Source organism: Choloepus didactylus, chromosome 8, assembly GCF_015220235.1.
Source record: "Choloepus didactylus isolate mChoDid1 chromosome 8, mChoDid1.pri, whole genome shotgun sequence".
NCBI lineage: Eukaryota > Metazoa > Chordata > Mammalia > Pilosa > Megalonychidae > Choloepus > Choloepus didactylus.
In genome coordinates this window covers 96,999,360-97,017,418 of record NC_051314.1, presented here as the reverse complement: position 1 = coordinate 97,017,418, position 18,059 = coordinate 96,999,360, and the positions used below count along the sequence as shown (strand labels likewise).

General features: G+C 38.7%; 1 protein-coding gene and 1 pseudogene across 1 annotated transcript in view; one reads left to right on the top strand and one right to left on the bottom strand.

Annotated features, from left to right (window-relative positions):
• Positions 1 to 18,059, bottom strand: part of SLC2A13 (solute carrier family 2 member 13) — a 388,263-nt gene that overhangs the window by 209,954 nt on the left and 160,250 nt on the right. The gene's annotated exons all lie outside the window — the stretch shown is intronic.
• Positions 3,832 to 4,353, top strand: LOC119542102 (annotated as a pseudogene).

Genomic DNA, 18,059 nt, shown 5'->3' with positions numbered 1-18,059 from the left:
GAGATCTGCTAGTGTAATATTGTCCACAGGAGGACGTTAAAATATGTGCTTCTCTCTGTCTTCCCCCCCCACATACACACACAGGCACATACATTCATTTACATACATATAATGTGTGTATGTATGTGTTTGAGGCAGGAGAAAGAGAAAAGGAAGAAGGAAGGGAGGGAAGATATGTAGTTACAGTGTTCATCATTAGAGAATCTCATTATTTGCAGACCTTCACTTTCTGAATCTCCCCCTTCAGGCATGCTCCAACTCTCACCTGGATCACTTTCTAAACCACAAAACCCATTATGGAGCCTGACTTAGTCTCTAACCTCATCTTCACTCCTACTCTGATGAGGAAAATGTGGTATCACTGAAGATATAAATACACTTGTTCCAAATTGCTACAGCAATTCTGTTCTTTCTTCCATGTTTTTCTTTAGATCGCATACACATGGCTACAAATTGAAAGTTCTGAAAAACCATGGCAGAATTTCAACAGAGAACAATTAGCAGCAGGAAATGAAAGAAGCCAAGTTCCACATGTCCTACTCTAGAAATTGTATGGCAAGAACCAGAAAAATACAATTAGTATCAGATTAGCACATCCAACGAGTAGAAATGTTTGCATTCAGTGACGGCTAGTCTGGGAACATGTACATGTCAAAACATCCAACTGATCATCCTCTAAGCATTTTCACTAAATCCATTTTGATGACCATATCATGGGATATTTTTTAATACTGCTTTTATGGGTTACCCTGCTCTGCATCCTTATACTATGTACAAGGACTGGGCAAGAGAATTCAAAAGGTCATTCTCGAGATTCCTTTGCTTTCAAATTCATTTGGGTATCTAACCTTATTTCCTCGGAATTTTTGTTTTTAATCTGAGATTGTTTTTCATTAGGCAATTCTTCTAATCTTATAATATAACACAAACCATCATTTTACTTGATCGGGTTTGAGATACTCATCTAGATAAATATGGTTCTCTAGCAATGAGGTCAGTAATTGAAAATCTACATATGGCTGTTTTATTTTGAGGCATGTCTGCAGTTTCCATATGGTCAATGGCAATCTGTGAAGGGAGTTAGGATGAGTCTATTTAAAATACTGACTGAAATTTGAGTTTCTACTTAGAAATGCTTAGATCCAGCTACTTTTACTGAAAACTAAGGCTTATTTTGTCTTTAAAATTGCAATCTGGTTTACTGAAGTTAAGCTGGTATCAAAGCAAACGAGGTTGTTACAGATCTAGGATGTTAAATTTAAGCCCTGTTGTAACTACAAAGAAAATACTGGAGTTTATGCAAGCTCTTAGAAGTAAAAATTAGAGTACAGGTTGTCAGGGGTGGGGGTGGGCAGGGAGAATGGAGAGTTAATGCATAGGTTGTGGGGTTTCTGTTTGGGGAAATGGGGAAGTTTTAGAAATGGAAGGTGGTGAGGGTATTGCAATATTGTGAATGTGATTAATTCCACTGAATAACATGCTTATGAGTGGATGAGATGCAAAAGTTTATGGTGTATATATGTTCCCACAATTAAAAAAGAAAAAACAAAGAGGAACTAAAGATACAATGACAATTAAATGCTATGCATGATCCTTGAAGGGATCCAGCAAGGGAGGAGAAAAGGCTGCTAAAATAAATACCATACTGTTTCGGTTTGACAAAGCTGCCAAAATGCAACATACCAGAAATGGATTGGCTTTTACAATGGGGGCTTATTAGTTCACAAATTTACAGTTTGAAGGTCATGAACACATCCCAATCAAGGCATCAATAGGATGATACCATCTCTGAAGAAAGGCCAATGGCATCTGGGGTTCCTCTGTTACATGGGAAGCCACATGGCTGGAGGCTGCTGGGCCTCTCCTGGGGTTAGCTTCTCATTTCTTTGCTTTCTCCAAAATGTCTCTGGGCTTCTGTCTTAGTTTCTCTCTCTCAGCTCCTGTGCATCCTAGCTTGTTTCTCCCAGGGCATTTCTCTCTAAGCATCTGGGGGGTCCTCTCTTAGCTTCTTGGTGCAAACTCTGGATTTCATCTCTCAGCTTCTCTCCTGGTTCTGGTTTCAATGGCAGTCTCCAAAATGTCTCTGGATGTTTTCTCTCTAAGAGTCTCTGAGCTTTCTTCAGAATGCCTCTGCCTTTTATCCTCTTATAGAGGATGCCAGTAAAGAGGATTAAGACCCACCTTGAAAGGGTAGGGTCGCATCTCCATGGAAACAATCTAATCAAAAGGCCCCACTCACAAGATTGGATTAAAAGAACATGGCTTTCCTGGGGTACATACAGATTCAAATCAGCACACATACAATGGGTTTGTTTAAACAATGGGAATTTACTGGCTCATGGTTTTAAGGTTGGGAGAGTCCAAAACTGATGTGTCAGCAAGGTGATGCTTTCTTCCCCCAAAGTTGTGGTATTCTATGGCTGGCTGCCAGTGATCGCTGGTCCTTGGCTTTTCTGTCACTTGACAATGCATTTAGCAGCCTTTCCTAGCTTCTCTGGATTCCAATGACTTCTGTTTTCCCCCTTGACTTGCTTTCTCTATCTGATTTTCACTCTGCTTACAAAAGACTCCAGTAATCCAGATTAAAAACCAAACTGACTGAGTTGGGCCACACCGTAACTGATACAATATTCTGGAGATCTTATTTAAAATGGGTCCAAACCCACCAGAATGTGGACAAAGACCAAGAACATGTCCATACTGGAGTACAACACAATTCAATCCACATCAGGGACATCATTGGAACATATTAAAAAAATTGGAATATAGACTGTAAGCTTTGTATCAATGTTAAATTTCATGAACACGATAACTGCATTTTTTTTAAATTCAATTTTATTGAGATATATTCACATATCATACAATCACCCATGGTATACAATGAACTGTTCACAGTACCATCATATAGTTGTGCATTCATCACCCCTATCTATTTTTGAACATTTCCCTTATACCAGAAAGAATCAGAATAAGAATAAAAAATAAAAAAGAACACCCAAATCACCCCCCCATCCCACCCTATTTTTTCATTTAGTTTTTGTCCCCATTTTTCTACTCATCCATACAGTGGATAAAGGGAGTGCAATCCACAAGGTTTTCACAATCATGCTGTCACCCCTTGTAAGCTACATTGTTATACAGTCATCTTCAAGAGTCAAGGCTACTGGGTTGGAGGTTGGTAGTTTCAGGTATTTACTTCTAGCTATTCCAATACAACAAAACCTAAAAAGGGTTATCTATATAGTGCGTAAGAATGTCCACCAGAGTGACCTTTCGACTCCATTTGAAATCTCTCATCCACTGAAGCTTTATGTCGTTTCATTTCTCATCCTCCTTTTGGTCAACAAGATGTTCTCAATCCCACGATGCTGGGCCCAGATTCATCCCCGGGAGTCATGTCCTGCGTTGGGGAGATTTATACCCCCGGGAGTCAGGTCCTACGTAGGGGGGAGGGCAGTGAGATCACCTGCCAAGGTGGCTTAGATAACTGCATTTTAAGGTGGTTGCGTAAGTCAATGTCCTTGATTTCAGGAAATGTACATTGCAGTATTAAGTGTTCAAGAAACATGATGCATACAACTTACACTCACGTGTTCAGAAAATGGACAGACAGATAGAAAGACAGAAAGATATGGCAAATGTGGCAAAATGTTAAAATTGGTAGCTCTGGGTATCTGGGGGTGTAGGAGTATATTGGAGTTCTCTGTATCGGGTTTGTATTACTTTTTGAACTGTCATGTAAGTTTTAAAGTATTTCAAAGTTAAAAGTTAAAGAAATTGCAATCTGCCCTTTGTAAAACTGCAAAACTCAATTATAGACGCTGTGAAGAAATGGGGGTCGCAGTGGGTCGCATGATCGGGAACTTCAACCCAGAGAGCGGCGCAGAACAGGAAATCAGCAAGACAAAGCCCTCTCCGGCTCCCATGCACCCCTCCACCCAGAGCCTCCCGCGAGAGGAGATGAGCCGCCATCCAGAATCTAAAGGAGAAACTGCTAGAAAAGAGGACAAGCTGCTGTCGTTGTTAAAAGATATTTATGTTGATTCCAAAGATCCTGTACCTTCTGAGCAGGTAAAAGATGATAGAAGACATGAAGAGCCAAAGGAGCTCAGATTGCATAAAGGCCATCACTTTGATATGATGAATATTAAAAACATTTCTAAAAGCAAAATTTCCATCATAGAGGCATTGACACTTCTCAATAATAAACTTCATCCTGAAACATGAACTGCTGAAAGAGCTCAAGAATACCATCTAGAACTAAAAGCTGTAAATGCCCTACTCAGATATTTTGTTACTTCTGATGTCAAAGTGTTCGCTCCTGAAGACAAGAAAGCGATACAATCAAAATGAAGAAAATTAGTAAATTACTTTTCCAAGTGTACTCCCCATCCCCTTGTTCCGTTAGTTTCCTTATCTTTAACATATTAAATTACACAAATTGCCAAATCTTTAAAGCTCCCCGATGAAGGCATTCTATTGTGCTCTGCTGACTTTTCAATATTGCTGATAGAATGAGTCTTGTTTTTTCAAAAGTTTTAATTTGGTTTAGGTATGTGATTGTACTATGTCAGCATGACTAATCAACACAGCATCTATAAATTTATTACAAATAAAAGCGCTAATCTGTTATTTTAGGCACATCATGTCATCAGCTTTTAAATTGATTGTATTGTCTCTTCGGAAATGTCCTGAATTTAACATTCAAAGCTTCACCTTCCAATTTAGGTGGCTAGTTCATTCTTCCTATGGGACAGTGAAATTAAGAGCTTTCCTGACTCTTAAGACTGACATATTCTTGTTAGAGAAATGGAGACTTGACAGTGAGGTAGAATAACTGTATTCTGCAAATAAAGGCAGATAGGGGAATGGATATAAAATCAGTAGAAATAGATTTTTATGACTACCCCAGTGAAGGAATAAGAAATATCAAGGGTTTCTTTTGTTTTGAATTGGTTTTAAGTATGGAATAAATTTTTAAAATTATAAAAAGTAATTAGTGGTATTTATAAAATTTTAGCAACCCATGCTTTGACAAACAGAAATAGTTAAGTCCAAGAGCTTTCAAGGAGAGAGAAGCAGTTGTGGGAACTGTGGAAAACTAATTTTTCTCTGGATTTAATGTAGAAACAGAAAAAAAAAAGTTTAAAGAATGTTTCAATCAAAGATGAGGTATGGAATGAGCTTTGGCAACCAAATATTTGTATTTTCCAATTTTAATGCTAGATGGTAAAAGTGAAAAAATATGCAAGTAGAAGCAAAAAAAATGTGACTGGAAGGCACCTAATGAACTGCTGTTTCATCTTTAAAAGACTCAATTATAAAGTAAAACTTCTTTCTATATATTTTTATTTATTAAATCTCAGTTTCAGATATATAAAAAGCACATCATTAAGCAAACAGACATTTGCATACTGATGTCCATAGCAGCATTATTCACAACTGCCAAAAGATGGAAACAACCCAAGTGTCCATGAACAGATGAACAGATACACAAAATGTGGCATATACATACAATGGAAAATTATTCAGCTGTAAGAAGAAATGAAGTCCTGATTAATGCAACAACATGGATGAACCTTGAGGACATTATGTTAAGTGAAGTAAATCAAACAGAAAAGGACAAATATTGTATGATCTCACTGATATGAACTAATTATAATATATAAACTCATGGACATAAAATATAGAGTATAAGTTTCAGGATATAGCATGAGGCTAAAGAATGGGGAGCAGTTGCTTAATATATGCAGAATGCTAAACTAGGTTGAACTTAAATGTTTAGAAATGGGCAGAGGTTAATGGTAGCACGTTATTGTAAGAATAATTAACAGTGCTGAATGGTGTGTGGAAAGGGGAAGTTTAGAGTCTTGTATGTCACCAGAAGGAAAGTTGTAGGTTACAATCTGGGAATGTGGAACACAGTGAATTCTGTGGTGAACAATGTCCATGATTAACTGTACAAATATAAAAAAGCACTTTCGGGCGAGCCCTAGGTAACGTCGGCCGAGGGAGGAAGGACAAAGCCAGAGACTCGGGACTCTGCGCCCTGCGCGGACGAACGCCACCAGTTTATTGCAGGGAAGTGACAAGATCACATTTTGAAAAGGTGTTGGAGAGGAGTCCAAGTTGATTAACTGGTGGAGAACATGATCTCTAGGGAGAGACTGCAAGTTACTCCTCCAGGAAAGTAGGTAAAAAGCCAGGAACTGCGTGGACTGGACACCACAGAGCAATCTGTCTTTGGGCATACTTCATACAACACTCATGAAAACGTGGAACTGCTGAGATCAGCGAAATCTATAGACTGAGGCCAGACACCAGAGACTCTGAGAGCAGCCAGCCCAGCAGAGAGGAGACGGGCATAGAAGGAAAACAACACGAGAAGCTCCAAAGTAAAAGCAGAGGATTTTTGGAGTTCTGGTGAACACAGAAAGGGGAAGGGCAGAGATCAGGCCTTGAGGCGCATATGCAAATCCCGAAGCAAGGCTGATCTCTCTGCCCAGGGCACCTTTCCTTAATGGCCCTGGTTGCTTTGTCTATTAGCATTTCAATAACCCATTAGATCTCTGAGGAGGGCCGTTTTTTTTTTTTTTTTTTTTTTTTTTTTAAATCCTTTTTGCTTTTTCTAAAACAATTACTCTAAGAAGCTCAATACAGAAAGCTTCAAAGAATTGAAATTTGGGCACGTCAAGTCAAGAGCAGAACTAAGAGAGCTCTGAGACAAAAGGCAATAATCCAGTGGCTGAGAAAATTCACTAAACAACACAACTTCCCAAGAAAAGGGGGGTGTCCGCTCACAGCCACCATCCTGGTGGACAGGAAACACTCCTGCCCATCGCCAGCCCCATAGCCCAGAGCAGCCCCAGACAACCCAGTGTGACGGAAGTGCTTCAAATAACAGGCACACACCACAAAACTGGGCGTGGACATTAGCCTTCCCTGCAACCTCAGCTGAATGTCCCAGAGCTGGGAAGGGGGAGCAGTGTGAATTAACAGAGCCCCATTCAGCCATCATTTGAGCAGACTGGGAGCCTCCCAACACAGCCCAGCAGCCCAGAACTGCCCTGGGGGGACGGCACTCACCTGTGACATAGCACAGTCATCCCTCAACAGAGGACCCGGGGTGCACAGCCTGGAAGAGGGGCCCACTTGCAAGTCTCAGGAGCCATACGCCAATACCAAAGACTTGTGGGTCAGTGGCAGAGACAAACTGTGGCAGGACTGAACTGAAGGATTAGACTATTGCAGTAGCTTTAAAACTCTAGGATCATCAGGGAGATTTGATTGTTAGGGCCACCCCCCCTCCCCGACTGCCCAGAAACACGCCCCACATACAGGGCAGGCAACACCAACTACACACGCAAGCTTGGGACACCAATTGGGCCCCACAAGACTCACTCCCCCACTCACCAAAAAGGCTAAGCAGGGGAGATCTGGCTTGTGGAGAACAGGTGGCTCGTGGACGCCACCTGCTGGTTAGTTAGAGAAAGTGTACTCCACGAAGCTGTAGATCTGATAAATTAGAGATAAGGACTTCAACTGGTCTACAAACCCTAAAAGAACCCTATCAAGGACAGCAAATGCCACGAGGCCAAAAACAACAGAAAATTATAAAGCATATGAAAAAACCAGACGATATGGATAACCCAAGCCCAAGCACCCAAATCAAAAGACCAGAAGAGACACACCTAGAGCAGCTACTCAAAGATCTAAAGATGAACAATGAGACCCTAGTACGGGATATGAAGGAAATCAAGAAGACCCTAGAAGAGCATAAAGAAGACATTGCAAGACTAAATAAAAAAATGGATGATCTTATGGAAATTAAAGAAACTGTTGACCAAATTAAAAAGATTCTGGACACTCATAGTACAAGACTAGAGGAAGTTGAACAACGAATCAGTGACCTGGAAGATGACAGAATGGAAAATGAAAGCATAAAAGAAAGAATGGGGAAAAAAATTGAAAAACTCGAAATGGACCTCAGGGATATGATAGATAATATGAAACGTCCGAATATAAGACTCATTGGTGTCCCAGAAGGGGAAGAAAAGGGTAAAGGTCTAAGAAGAGTATTCAAAGAAATTGTTGGGGAAAACTTCCCAAATCTTCTAAACAACATAAATACACAAATCATAAATGCTCAGCGAACTCCAAATAGAATAAATCCAAAAAAACCCACTCCGAGACATATACTGATCACACTGTCAAACATAGAAGAGAAGGAGCAAGTTCTGAAAGCAGCAAGAGAAAAGCAATTGACCACATACAAAGGAAACAGCATAAGACTAAGTAGTGACTACTCAGCAGCCACCATGGAGGCGAGAAGGCAATGGCACGATATATTTAAAATTCTGAGAGAGAGGAATTTCCAGCCAAGAATACTTTATCCAGCAAAGCTCTCCTTCAAATTTGAGGGAGAGCTTAAATTTTTCACAGACAAAGAAATGCTGAGAGAATTTGCTAACAAGAGACCTGCCCTACTGGAGATACTAAAGGGAGCCCTACAGACAGAGAAACAAAGACAGGACAGAGAGACTTGGAGAAAGGTTCAGTACTAAAGAGATTCGGTATGGGTACAATAAAGGATATTAATAGAGAGAGGGAAAAATATGGCAAACATAATCCAAAGGATAAGATGGCCGATTCAAGAAATGCCTTCACGGTTTTAACGTTGAATGTAAATGGATTAAACTCCCCAATTAAAAGATATAGATTCGCAGAATGGATCAAAAAAAAATGAACCATCAATATGTTGCATACAAGAGACTCATCTTAGACACAGGGACACAAAGAAATTGAAAGTGAAAGGATGGAAAAAAATATTTCATGCAAGCTACAGCCAAAAGAAAGCAGGTGTAGCAATATTAATCTCAGATAAAATAGACTTCAAATGCAGGGATGTTTTGAGAGACAAAGAAGGCCACTACATACTAATAAAAGGGGCAATTCAGCAAGAAGAAATAACAATCGTAAATGTCTATGCACCCAATCAAGGTGCCACAAAATACATGAGAGAAACATTGGCAAAACTAAAGGAAGCAATTGATGTTTCCACAATAATTGTGGGAGACTTCAACACATCACTCTCTCCTATAGATAGATCAACCAGACAGAAGACCAATAAGGAAATTGAAAACCTAAACAATCTGATAAATGAATTAGATTTAACAGACATCTACAGGACATTACATCCCAAATCACCAGGATACACATACTTTTCTAGTGCTCACGGAACTTTCTCCAGAATAGATCATATGCTGGGACATAAAACAAGCCTCAATAAATTTAAAAAGATTGAAATTATTCAAAGCACATTCTCTGACCACAATGGAATACAATTAGAAGTCAATAACCATCAGAGACTTAGAAAATTCACAAATACCTGGAGGTTAAACAACACACTCCTAAACAATCAGTGGGTTAAAGAAGAAATAGCAAGAGAAATTGCTAAATATATAGAGACGAATGAAAATGAGAACACAACATACCAAAACCTATGGGATGCAGCAAAAGCAGTGCTAAGGGGGAAATTTATAGCACTAAACGCATATATTAAAAAGGAAGAAAGAGCCAAAATCAAAGAACTAATGGATCAACTGAAGAAGCTAGAAAATGAACAGCAAACCAATCCTAAACCAAGTAGAAGAAAAGAAATAACAAGGATTAAAGCAGAAATAAATGACATAGAGAACAAAAAAACAATAGAAAGGATAAATATCACCAAAAGTTGGTTCTTTGAGAAGATCAACAAGATTGACAAGCCCCTAGCTAGACTGACAAAATCAAAAAGAGAGAAGACCCATATAAACAAAATAATGAATGAAAAAGGTGACATAACTGCAGATCCTGAAGAAATTAAAAAAATTATAAGAGGATATTATGAACAACTGTATGGCAACAAACTGGATAATGTAGAAGAAATGGACAATTTCCTGGAAACATATGAACAACCTAGACTGACCAGAGAAGAAATAGAAGACCTCAACCAACCCATCACAAGCAAAGAGATCCAATCAGTCATCAAAAATCTTCCCACAAATAAATGCCCAGGGCCAGATGGCTTCACAGGGGAATTCTACCAAACTTTCCAGAAAGAACTGACACCAATCTTACTCAAACTCTTTCAAAACATTGAAAAAAATGGAACACTACCTAACTCATTTTATGAAGCTAACATCAATCTAATACCAAAACCAGGCAAAGATGCTACAAAAAAGGAAAACTACCGGCCAATCTCCCTAATGAATATAGATGCAAAAATCCTCAACAAAATACTTGCAAATCGAATCCAAAGACACATTAAAAAAATCATACACCATGACCAAGTGGGGTTCATTCCAGGCATGCAAGGATGGTTCAACATCAGAAAAACAATCAATGTATTACAACACATTAAAAACTCGAAAGGGAAAAATCAATTGATCATCTCAATAGATGCTGAAAAAGCATTTGACAAAATCCAACATCCCTTTTTGATAAAAACACTTCAAAAGGTAGGAATTGAAGGAAACTTCCTCAACATGATAAAGAGCATATATGAAAAACCCACAGCCAGCATAGTACTCAATGGTGAGAGACTGAAAGCCTTCCCTCTAAGATCAGGAACAAGACAAGGATGCCCGCTGTCACCACTGTTATTCAACATTGTGCTGGAAGTGCTAGCCAGGGCAATCCGGCAAGACAAAGAAATAAAAGGCATCCAAATTGGAAAAGAAGAAGTAAAACTGTCATTGTTTGCAGATGATATGATCTTATATCTAGAAAACCCTGAGAAATCAACGATACACCTACTAGAGCTAATAAACAAATTTAGCAAAGTAGCGGGATACAAGATTAATGCACATAAGTCAGTAATGTTTCTATATGCTAGAAATGAACAAACTGAAGAGACACTCAAGAAAAAGATACCATTTTCAATAGCAACTAAAAAAATCAAGTACCTAGGAATCAACTTAACCAAAGATGTAAAAGACCTATACAAAGAAAACTACATAACTCTACTAAAAGAAATAGAAGGGGACCTTAAAAGATGGAAAAATATTCCATGTTCATGGATAGGAAGGCTAAATGTCATTAAGATGTCAATTCTACCCAAACTCATCTACAGATTCAATGCAATCCCAATCAAAATTCCAACAACCTACTTTGCAGACTTGGAAAAGCTAGTTATCAAATTTATTTGGAAAGGGAAGATGCCTCGAATTGCTAAAGACACTCTAAAAAAGAAAAACGAAGTGGGAGGACTTACACTCCCTGACTTTGAAGCTTATTATAAAGCCACAGTTGCCAAGACAGCATGGTACTGGCACAAAGATAGACATATAGATCAATGGAATCGAATTGAGAATTCAGAGATAGACCCTCAGATCTATGGCCGACTGATCTTTGATAAGGCCCCCAAAGTCACCGAACTGAGCCATAATGGTCTTTTCAACAAATGGGGCTGGGAGAGTTGGATATCCATATCCAAAAGAATGAAAGAGGACCCCTACCTCACCCCCTACACAAAAATTAACTCAAAATGGACCAAAGATCTCAATATAAAAGAAAGTACCATAAAACTCCTAGAAGATAATGTAGGAAAACATCTTCAAGACCTTGTATTAGGAGGCCACTTCCTAGACTTTACACCCAAAGCACAAGCAACAAAAGAGAAAATAGATAAATGGGAACTCCTCAAGCTTAGAAGTTTCTGCACCTCAAAGGAATTTCTCAAAAAGGTAAAGAGGCAGCCAACTCAATGGGAAAAAATTTTTGGAAACCATGTATCTGACAAAAGACTGATATCTTGCATATACAAAGAAATCCTACAACTCAATGACAATAGTACAGACAGCCCAATTATAAAATGGGCAAAAGATATGAAAAGACAGTTCTCTGAAGAGGAAATACAAATGGCCAAGAAACACATGAAAAAATGTTCAGCTTCACTAGCTATTAGAGAGATGCAAATTAAGACCACAATGAGATACCATCTAACACCGGTTAGAATGGCTGCCATTAAACAAACAGGAAACTACAAATGCTGGAGGGGATGTGGAGAAATTGGAACTCTTATTCATTGTTGGTGGGACTGTATAATGGTTCAGCCACTCTGGAAGTCAGTCTGGCAGTTCCTTAGAAAACTAGATATAGAGCTACCATTCGATCCAGCGATTGCACTCCTCGGTATATACCCGGAAGATCGGAAAGCAGTGACACGAACAGATATCTGCACGCCAATGTTCATAGCAGCATTATTCACAATTGCCAAGAGATGGAAACAACCCAAATGTCCTTCAACAGATGAGTGGATAAATAAAATGTGGTATATACACACGATGGAATACTACGCGGCAGTAAGAAGGAACGATCTGGTGAAACATATGACAACATGGATGAACCTTGAGGACATAATGCTGAGCGAAATAAGCCAGGCACAAAAAGAGAAATATTATATGCTACCACTAATGTGAACTTTGAAAAATGTAAAACAAATGGTTTATAATGTAGAATGTAGGGGAACTAGCAGTAGAGAGCAATTAAGGAAGGGGGAACAATAATCCAGGAAGAACAGATAAGCTATTTAACGTTCTGGGGATGCCCAGAAATGACTATGGTCTGTTAATTTCTGATGGTTGTAGTAGGAACAAGTTCACTGAAATGTTGCTATATTATGTAACTTTCTTGGGGTAAAGTAGGAACATGTTGGAAGTTAAGCAGTTATCTTAGGTTAGTTGTCTTTTTCTTACTCCCTTGCTATGGTCTCTTTGAAATGCTCTTTTATTGTATGTTTGTTTTCTTTTTAACTTTTTTTTTCATACAGGTGATTTGAAAAAAGAAGGGAAAGTTAAAAAAAAAAAAAAAAAAAAAAAAAAGAAAAGAAAAAAGACAAACAAGGGAAAAAAAAAAAAAAAAAAAAAAAAGATGTAGTGCCCCCTTGAGGAGCCTGTGGGGAATGCAGGGGTATTCGCCAACCCCACCACCATGGTTGCTAACATGACCACAGACATAGGGGACTGGTGGTTTGATGGGTTGAGCCCTCTACCATAAGTTTTACCCTTGGGAAGACGGTTGCTGCAAAGGAGAGGCTAGGCCTCCCTGTATTTGTGCCTAAGAGTCTCCTCCTGAATGCCTCTTTGTTGCTCAGATGTGGCCCTCTCTCTCTGGCTAAGCCAACTTGAAAGGTGAAATCACTGCCCTCCCCCCTACGTGGGATCAGACACCCAGGGAAGTGAATCTCCCTGGCAACGTGGAATATGACTCCCAGGGAGGAATGTAGACCTGGCACCGTGGGACGGAGAACATCTTCTTGACCAAAAGGGGGATGTGAAAGGAAATGAAATAAGCTTCAGTGGCAGAGAGATTCCAAAAGGAGCCGAGAGGTCACTCTGGTGGGCACTCTTATGCACACTTTAGACAACCCTTTTTAGGTTCTAAAGAATTGGGGTAGCTGGTGGTGGATACCTGAAACTATCAAACTACAACCCAGAACCCATGAATCTCGAAGACAGTTGTATAAAAATGTAGCTTATGAGGGGTGACAATGGGATTGGGAAAGCCATAAGGACCAAACACCACTTTGTCTAGTTTATGGATGGATGTGTAGAAAAGTAGGGGAAGGAAACAAACAGACAAAGGTACCCAGTGTTCTTTTTTACTTCAATTGCTCTTTTTCACTCTAATTATTATTCTTGTTATTTTTGTGTGTGTGCTAATGAAGGTGTCAGGGATTGATTTAGGTGATGAATGTACAACTATGTAATGGTACTGTAAACAATCGAAAGTACAATTTGTTTTGTATGACTGCGTGGTATGTGAATATATCTCAATAAAATGATGATAAAAAAAAAAAAAAAAAAAAAAAAAAAAAAAAAAAGCACTTTCACGAATTAGAGCAAATAAATGTACGACACTATTACAAGGCGTTAATAGAGGGGGTATATGGGAAAAAATGTTCCTAGTGCAAACTATGAACTATAGTTAACAGTAATATTTTAAAACTCTTTCATCAACAGTAACAATTAGACCACACCAATACTATGCGGGGATAAGGGGTATGGGAGCATTAGGGTTTTCTTTTTTATTTTTATTTCTTTTCTGGAGTAATGAAAATGTTCTAAATTTGATCATGGGGATGTATGCACAACTATGTGATGGTGCTGTGAGCCAGTGATTGTACACTTCAGATGGCTTCTATGGTGTGTGAATGTAACTCAATAAAACTGTATTTTAAAAAGCATGCCATTGTATGCATTATGAGACATTTAGAAATGATTCCCATCTTGTATTCAACTTATTTAGTTGACTTATTTAGACTATATTCTAGTATGGTTCTTGCTCATGTTAATGAACAATTTAGAAATGTTAAAGTAACAAAGCAATGTCTAGCTGAATGCTTCTCAGGAAAGTTCTAGAACATCCTGTCCTCTGAGGTAGCTTAAAACACCAAGATTCTATGACTCTGTTGAATGAAACTATTTTAGCAACATTTATGTCAAAACTACCTGGCTCCTCATTTGAAATACAGCCATGATATAACTGTTATGTAGGAGTATAAACAATCCTTCTATTTGAGTGGGGTATATATAGCTATCATAAATTATTCCCATTCATTATTCAATTTACTATAAATGTTTCAGGAAAATAGTAAAGAACCATTTTACTAAACCATTTCTAAAAATGTACTATTCATAAATATTCTATTTAGTCTCTTTGGTATAAGGCCCTTTCATCTTATTATTATATATCCATTTGGTCGTTTAATGAAGGAAGGGAGGGAGAAGACAAAATACATCTTTGTGGAAACTGAATAATTGTAAAGGTGAAAGAAGGCTAAATCATTGCCAAGAAAACAGAACTAACATATTTGAAATTAGAAAATGGACTCTACAAACCTCAAAAATGTCTGTTGTAAAGACTACATTTTGATCTAGTCAGGACTTCAACAGATTCTCTACCCATACATAACTTCACTTTGCAAATTATCTCAAATTTTGAATCACTTCAGAAACTATGTGATGTGAATTCTTGTAAATTCTCTCCCTTCCAATAAATATGCTTGTCACATGTCCTCAGATTATCCCTCACTTTCTGTTCTGTGCTTTGTGATCAGTTATCAAACTAATGAGCTGTCATATGTCACTCCTCTCTCCAAGACTTAATGTCAATGTTTCTCTAGTATACATCATATACTTCCATGCCTTTGTGCCTAATTTTAAATTCTTCAGGCTCCAGGAATACCTACACCAGTCCCAAACCTTTTCCTGGTAAATTATACCCATCCCTTAAGACCCAGCTCGAAAAATACCCGCCCATGGGGTCTTCACTAAACTGGCTCAAAGTCAGAATTCATCACATGCTCCTAATTTTCACGCTCCTCTTATGTTACTTACATTTAATAGTATAATGACTTTTTTATGTATCTCTTTATCTACCACTAACTGTTTAAGCCCCTCAATAGTTGGGTTCATGTCTTATTGGCATGTTTTTCCCTCAGCATGGCTTATTCTAAGTGCTTAATGAAGGATTATTGAACTAAAAGAAAATTGGGTTTATATTTGGTTTATTTAAAATACTCTAATAGATTTTCATTTAATAAAAATATATCTCCTTTAAAGTGTAACATTAACAAATAATATGAAATGTTGCCATCCTTGTCAAAAAGCACAATAAATTTATTAATCCTAAGCTATTTCTACTATTTTAGAAGTGGCTTGGGTCATGACAGCGTCTCTGGGTGGACAAAAGGCCCTAAGGTATAAATTCTTTATGGCTGAGAGTAAATTCAGTGTGTTTCCTCTCATTACCTTCTGACACACTATATACCAATCAACATAATTAATATTAGAGTTTGGAACAATATACATTCTATTAAAAAAAACTTCCCTTAAAGTTGAAAATATTGCATATGTGTAAAGATTGACTGTGGTACCCTACTTCTCAGGAAATCATAAGGTACAACACTCTGCTTTCTAAGTCGACAGTGAAAAACTGAAGATAAAGAGTGGATTCTTCATTAGGGGCCTTTTGGTCACACCTCAGTGCTCAGCTGTCAACTTATGGACAAAAATAGGGCAGGGGACATAGCCCAGAAACTAAAAGCTCTTCTGTTGCAAAATATAGGTCCCAAGAGCTTGCTACCCAAGAATGTAGTTTATGCAGATGCTAGTTAATTAACATGACTCATACTATACTGGACTTGCTGATGACCTGCATTCTTACTGGACAGAGAAAACAGAAGCAATTAGAAAATAACTAATTTATCTTCCCTCTATCAAATCTATAATTTCCTTGTATTTTGACCCATATACCTGGCCATCCCCCTTACAAGGCCACCTCTCTCTTTTTGACCTAGATCACAACCCATTGCGTCTGTGAAGTATGTTGCTCCTGTGATAATTATCCATTCCTACACCCCAAATTGGTTTCCACTATCTACGAGATCTTTCCCATAAGTACAAAGTCTTGCTATAATACCTTCATGGTAAAATAAACATGAAAAATCAAAAAAAATTTTAAGTCCATGTGCCAGTTTGAATATATTGTGTCCCCCAAACGCCATTATCTTTGATGTAATCTTGTATGGGCAAATGTTATCAGTGTTGATTAGACTGTAACTCTTTGAGTGTTTTTTTGGAACGTGCCCCACCCAGGTGTGAGTGATGACTCTGATTGTATAATTTCCATAGAGATGTTGCTCCACCCATTTGGGGTGGGTCTAAGTTGATCAATGGAGCCATATAAATGAGCTGACATAACAGAAGGAACTCAGTGCAGCTGTGAGTGACATTTTGAAGAGGAGCTACAGCCAAGAGGGACACTTTGAAGAATGCACAGGAATGGAGAGAGGAGCTGCAGATGAGAGACATTTTGAAGACAGCCGTTGAAAGCAGACTCTTGCTCTGGAGAAGCTGAGAGAGGACAAATATACCAAGTGACGCTGAGAGTGAACTCTTGAAGAGGAGCTACAGCCAAGAGGGACACTTTGAAGAAAGCATAGGAGCTGCAGATGAGAGACATTCTGAAGATGGCCATTGAAAGCAGACTCTTGCTCCGGAGAAGCTAAGAGAGGACAGATAACCCAAGTACAACTAAGAGTGACATTTTTGAGGAACTGCAGCCTAGAGAGGAACATCCTGGGAGAAAGCCATTTTGAAACCAGAACTTTGGAGCAGATGCCAGCCACATGCCTTCCCAGCTAACAGAGGTTTTCCAGATACCATTGGCCATCCTCCAGTGAAGGTACCAGATTGCTGATGTGTTACCTTGGACACTTTATGGCCTTAAGATTGTAACTGTGTAACCAAATAAACCCCCTTTTATAAAAGCCAATCCATTTCTGGTGTTTTGCATTCCAGCAGCATTAGCAAACTAGAACAGTCCATATCACTCTTCAGTTAGCACCTCATTTCTCTGTCCTGGTTTATAGAAAATCTCCTTAAAAGAGTCACCCATACCTTATTTCCCCACCCTTTTACCTCTTGTTCTCTCATTAACTCCAGTCTAAGCAGGCTTTCATCCCCACTAGTCTATTGAAATTATTGTTATAAAGGTTTCCAACCATTTCCACCTTACAAATTAATAGTCAAATCTCTGCCTTAACCTTACAAACCTAAGACTGGAAATAGTTGCTCGCTCCTTCCTTCCATGAAACACTTTCTTCACTGGCTTCTTGAACACTTCACTGGTTTGACTGCAGCATCACTGGATGCCTATTCTACATCTCCCCTGCTGGATCCGGCTCCTCTCTCTGACCTCCAAATTTGGGATGCCCCAGTACCCAAACCTTTTCTCTCCATATATAAGCCTTCCCATGGGATCTCCTCCAATCCCATTACTCCCAAATTAATTTTGCCATGCCAACCTCTCCCCTGAATTCAGACACAAGTACCCACCTTCTTCCACCACATCTGCATTCAAATATATACCTGACATCTCAAAATTTTACTGCCCAAAACAGAACTTTTGATTCCCTGACAATTCACTTCTTAGCATTCCCACTTCTCATGAAATAAAGCCCCCATTCACCCAGCTGTTCAGGCAACTAAAGTCAATTTTACCTTCCAGATACA